This window comes from Equus przewalskii, unplaced genomic scaffold (assembly GCF_037783145.1).
Source record: "Equus przewalskii isolate Varuska unplaced genomic scaffold, EquPr2 ChrUn-13, whole genome shotgun sequence".
NCBI classification, from domain to species: Eukaryota; Metazoa; Chordata; class Mammalia; order Perissodactyla; family Equidae; genus Equus; species Equus przewalskii.
In genome coordinates this window covers 3,445,929-3,451,957 of record NW_027228750.1, presented here as the reverse complement: position 1 = coordinate 3,451,957, position 6,029 = coordinate 3,445,929, and the positions used below count along the sequence as shown (strand labels likewise).

The 6,029-nt window shown below is 48.7% G+C and overlaps 1 long non-coding RNA gene across 1 annotated transcript; it reads right to left on the bottom strand.

Moving 5' to 3' along the window:
* Positions 1-291: 291 nt before the first annotated feature.
* LOC139081650 (uncharacterized) lies at positions 292-2,732 on the bottom strand. The gene is made up of 2 exons (XR_011536806.1): positions 2,585-2,732; positions 292-2,152 (listed from the first exon to the last, which is right to left on the bottom strand). It is a non-coding gene; the product is annotated as an uncharacterized lncRNA (long non-coding RNA).
* Positions 2,733-6,029: the final 3,297 nt, after the last annotated feature.

The window sequence follows — 6,029 nt, the reverse complement described above, 5'->3', positions numbered from 1 at the left end:
GTCTCCTGATCTCTAGATCAACTAGCATGGGCCAATATTAATATATTTAAATAGCAAACTTTTAAGCTTAAAAAATTCTTTAGGTCCCCATAGATATATGTAACTGCTGATAGAAAAATCCTCTCCCACTTTCTTCCCTCTGGTGTGAATTTACTCAGCAACTTTTCTCCAGCTCCTCTGCAGAGCCTTTTACAAATTCCCACTTGCAACACTGCTGAAGGATAAAACATACCGACACGGTCTCAGACGTACTGCTGTGTGCTTTGAAAACACAGACACAACACCAGTGAGTACATGCGGGTATTATATTTCTCAGCCGAGCATCCTCAGAAGCTGGAGACATTAGTTTTCCACTCCCATGTAGGCTTTGTGGTCCCTGGCCTTGTGGAAAGGCCAAGTCCTGTAGAGAGGCCATTGTTTTCCCTGCCTTTGCTGATAGCATGAGACCAGCTAACGATGATGGCAGATCTCCAAGAGCAAGCAAAAGAGCAACTGGGAGTATAGTAACAGGAGGCCGCAAATTATAGGAGATATTTGTAATCTACCCAACAGGAGTTGTGCCTTTTCTGGGAAATTGAATCACTGAAAGCTTGAGTGCCTAATGGGTGTTGACCCCAGTAAATGTGTGTGTGTAGGTGCCAGGAGCAAACATATCCTTGTGATCACAAGCCACCTCAATCCATATCTGAGATCCCTACTGAGGATGGCTCCATGGTATGGCAACCCCAAAGCAGTTCAGATTAGGAAGGCCAGGGAAAACCCATCCTCAGTGCTTTCCAGGGGGCATCAATTACAGCATAACCTTTTGTCAAGCACTGACATAGAGGCTTTACATATCATCTCAGAGAATCCTCACCACGACACTAACGGGGCAGGTGATATTATATCCCTATTTTAAAGATGAAGAAAGTGAGGCTCAGGGAAGTTAAGATCATCCATCTATTAAGAGGTGGGGCAAAATCCAAGCTCAGTTTTGTCTGACGCCAAAACGCATGTTCTTAACTATCCTGCTCTATCGGCATCAGAGCTCTCAGGCACCCATTTTGCCAGGCATCCCTAGCTAGAAGTCACCTCTCATTCATTTCTTCAACACTCAACAACATTTAGTGACCATCTACATTGTGCCAGGTCTTTTGGTAGGCAGAGAGGCTTCACTGATGAGAGACATGGACCATGCCATCATGGAACTTGGAATCTAATGGGTGAGTGCCAGGGTCTCCATTTAAGGTTGGGCACTTTGGGTCCTGTACAAAAAGTGAATACTAAAATCCAGCTGGCCAAGTGGATTCTAAAACCCAGCCTGGGTTCACCCAAGCTATGTGCCCACAGAGATGCATCCTCCAGAAGCAATTTTTAAAAATTTTACCAAAGCATGAGATGGGCTATTTGGAAGTACCCCCCACTGCCACACTTTTCAAGACAATGTCACTCTGAAAGATCCCCATAACAACCTACGGGCCCAGGGGACGTGAATCTGCACCCGGGCAGATTCTGCACAGTAAGGAGGTCAACAGTAAATCCAAGAAAGAGTAGTTTGGACCATTTGCCTTGAGCCAATGAGATCCACAGCCACTTTCAGGGAATCCTGACCAATCAACCATGATTTGGACTAATCCCCCTCTCAAAAGCACCTGGATGAGTAAAACTTCCAGCGATTCCCAAAGATAGTGCCCCCATCTCAGCAGAAGGCTGAGGCTTTGCTGGCCCTGGACCTGCAGGCCTTGTACCCACAACTGTCAGACCCTAGGAAGGCTTCTGGAAACACTTATTGTGGAGAACAAGTGAGAAGAAAAGTCAAGGTGACATCAAGCCCAAAGCCCCAGTAATTAGGAGGGCAGTGTCTCCATTAGCAGAAAGAGAGTCTAAAGGAGAAGTTCTTTGGGAAAGGGATTAGTTCTATGTGCCTGTGTGCTAACTTTTAAGATAGAATCATATAAAGACGTATTTATGGAGCCTTCATGTATGAGGCAATGTGTGCGATTCTTACAAAAACCCTAATGTGAGGAAATTGATACTCAGAGAAACCAAATAATTTGGCCGAGTTCACGTAGCTAGGAAGGAGCAGGGGTAGAAAGTGGCAAACGAGAGTCTGCTTGACTCAAAAGACTTGTGATTAACTCGTATCCCAGCTTCGAAGGAGACGTCTTCAGCCCTACGATGAAGAAGAAGGAAGTGAGATAAAGGACATGTGACCAAGAAGCAGTGAGGCAGATGGAGGAAGAGAAAGAAGAAAGAAGCAAGGTGACAGGGGGCAGGCCCCAATAACTTCTCACAGGCGATAGAGACATACAGGTCTGACATCTAGCCATAAATGGGGTTCACTGATCTCAGCATCCAGAACAGAAAATGTCCCAGCTGGGAAGGACCTTTGTGCTCTTGTTCAGGCCCTCCTTTTACAGCTGAGAGAACAGAAGCCTTGAGACATCTAGTGGCTTCCCCAAGGTTCCCCAGGCTGTTCTGGAGGCAGAGCCATGGCCAGGCCCCGGGGCTCCTGGCTCTCAGGCCTAATAATTTCCACCCCCACTGCATGGCTGAGATTACAGCACCAACGACCGTGGTGCTATAAACAGCTGTGGTCACCCACCGTCCAGTTACGCAGCACATGCCACCCTGGCAGTCATCTTCGTTGTGTGGCTTGAGGATTGCGCTGCCCTGGTCATGTGAGTTTCAGAGGAATGGAAAATTCCAGGTCTGTGAACAACACCCCCTCCAGGTATCCTTCTTCACCAGCCCTGCCTTCGGAGGCTCCCAGGCTGTTTTGTCCCACCACCAGTTAATATTTCACTTTGGTGAGACTTTAGGGAACAAAGAACACAAATCTAGCCCTGTGGGGCCAAAGGTAGGCAGCCACTGGCGCCCGATGCAGCTCATAAATGAGAACAGTGCGATGTACTTTGGATAAGAGCACCACACAGCCTTCTGCAGAACAGCTGGGGAAGCTATTCATAGGCGAGCGTGCTATTTGCGTCTGCCTGGCATTTGAGTTAGGCTCACCTAACTGCGTGGCCTTCCCGCAGATGTGAGTCACGCTCCCCATTCATGAGCAAGGAGTGGCCAGGGCAAAGGAGAATTGCTTCTGGGGCCAGCTGAGGGGCACATGGGGCAAGAAATGGCATTTCCAGGGAGAGCTGAGGACTGGGGGGACGCATTTGTTAGTGGTATCACCTGATTCTCCTCCATGCGAGGGTGCCATCTCCTTGGACCCTCCTAATTTCCTCTTTTGTCCAAGCTCCTGGGCAAACACAGTAGAAAGTCCAAAGCCCTCCTAATCCCCCAGGAAAGCCAAGCCCCCGCTGGCGGCTTAGACTACCCTCCAACAGCTTGAGTTTCCCAGGCAGGAAAGCCATTCGGAGCACAGTGGGAAGGCAGCTCCCAGATGTCCAGTCCCAGCCGCCTGGTCCCTGGCCACCATATTACAAGCTTACATGCTGTGGGGGCAGTTCTTCCCCAAGCTGAGCACTGCCCACCCTGGGAACCGTCCCGCATCAGCCCTCCTGCCTGCTACACAGTAAACGGAGTTCCAGCCTGGTCCTGCGGCAAAAATACACCAGAAGCAGGGTTCACTCTGGTCTAAAGTAGGCCCAGGAGGTCCAGCCCAGGCCTGGGCAGCCCTCATCCAAGGGAGAGTCAGCTCCACTGCACAGCAGCCCTGATGGTTCTCAACCATCCCGGGCCCATGAGAAAAACTCCAGCTCTGCACCAAAAATAAAGCAGCATTTGGAGGCCGTGCATCAGACCCCAGTGTTAGGAAGGTGCTCAGCCTTCCTTCCCAGTGGCGTCTCCCTTCCCTTCCAGTTGGTGTATACTGTCGTCCTCTCTCCAGCTTTCACAAACCTGTGGCCCCCTGGGGTTCTGTACGTGGTGTTGCTGGGGGCCGTGGTCAAAGTCGGGCTCTGTACCCCTACTAAATACTCAGGTGTGTTTTTGGAGCTCATCCAGCCACAAATGGCTTAGTTCCCCAGCTGGACCAGAAACTTCTCAAGGGAACGTGCTGTGCCTTTATCTTTGTGTCCCCACATGGTGGTTCACAGCTGGCATGCAAACAAGGACTTCATACGCCCTTAACACTTGACCACTTCTCTTTGGCTCCTAGACTTTGCTCCTCACTGGCAGGGACTTCTCATCTCTGAATTTCTGCAGGGCCTAGTGCCAGCTCTGACACAGGATAGGTATGTAATCAATGTTGTTGAATTGACTGTCCAATTTGAAGAAAGGACTTGTAAATTATTCAATGTTATGACACAAAGGACATAGACAAGACCATCTGATGGATTTGAAATTTACACAAATGGACATATGATGACAGATGCTATGGATACATGGACTGACGCAGATTCCACCTTCAAGAAACTAGCAAGCTATTTAGAAATTATATTCAATGTATATACATATTCACAGTGGAATATTATTCAGCCGTAAAAAAGGAAATCATGCCATTTGCGACAACATGGATGGACCTGAGGGCATTATGCTAAGTGAAATAAGTCAGAGAAAGATGAATACTGTATGTTCTCACTTATATGTGGAATCAAAAAAAAAAAAAGCAACTCAAAGATATGGTGGGGGGGGGGTTAGTAGGTGAAACTGTAAAGGTGGTCAAAAGGTATAAACTCCCAGTTATAAAATAAATAAGTCATGGGGATGTAATGTACTGCATGCCTGGATTCATTTCCCCTCCCAGTCCCACAGTCCAGAGTTGCGTGAACTGGCTTTCTGTCACACAGGGCAGAACTTGTAGCTGGAGAGCTGGACCCACAGCACAAGGGACACCCTCTGGAGCCTGGCAAGAGGCCATACCTGACCACTCCTCGAGATCTGACCAACTAAGTTTGGACAGACCCTCCCTAGTTCTTTCTTTTCCTCTCATGTGACTACAGACCTTATCATAATAAAAGCTGCAAAAAATGCCAAACTTTAACTTTATTAAAGTCACACTGTTCTGGTCTTGGCAACCCTAATAGGATTTTACAACTCAGCCTCTAAAACTGGGTCCCTGAACAGCCCAAGGTCTGTCAGGGTCCGTGATGGGTGACTAATGCCCTCACAGATTGGAACCAGTCCCCCACATTCCTGTCCCCACCTCGCCCCAGGCTCACCCTGTCTTTCCATAATGGCCTCCTGCTTTGTTACAAATGGAAACTGAGAAATTTCCACTATCCTGGACCCCAGGAAGAACATGTGAGTATACCCTAGAGCACTCACCAGCTGACATGGTATTTTCCTCTGGATTAATGAAGCGCAGTGGAATTTTTAGCTGTTGTTGTAATGATTAATATGTCAAACCAATATCGCAGGAGAGGCAAGCAGGAAAGTGATGCGGGAGCAAAGGAGAGGGTAAGAGAAGAGGTGGGGAGGGAAGAGAAGACTCAGAGCCAGAGGAGGAAAGGGGAAGAGAAAGAAGACAAGGGAAGCATGGGCCCAAGCACATTTAGGGGTCTCCTCTTGTCCTGGGCCACATCAGTGGGAAGTCAGGTTATGTCGGCTCCTAAGGAGGGGTCTCTCAGGAGGAGTTATTCGCATAAGGTTCTACTTATGTTATGGGAGGGTCATGGAGTCTTGAAGATTAGAGGAAATATGGGCTTTCTCCCCAGAAAAATATGCACAAAGAGAAATTTTACATCCAGTGTCAGAAAGTTCACTAAGCCCCTAGACTGTCATGAAAAAACAAAACCAGAACAACCCTGTGTTCGGCTGACAGCGTTTCAGCAGCAGGGACTGTGTCACCTTTGTCAGCAGCCCTCCACAACATGAGGCCTTCCAGAAACAGGTTTGGGAAGGTGACAAGTGTGTCTCCCGTGTGTCCTCTCTGCTGAGCCTCCACCTTATCCTACAAGAGCAAGACCCTCTCCTCCCACCCTCAAGGCCCACCCCGATGCACCTCTCCAGAAGGCCATGCTTACTTGCTGGGTCCCCTCGCCCAGCTCCAGGCCGTCCACATGCCCCTGCAAGAAGTGGTGTCCACTCTTCATGAACGTGCTCTGGGTCCTTAAGACCAGCACACAGATGGACTGAGGGATGGTGGGATCAAG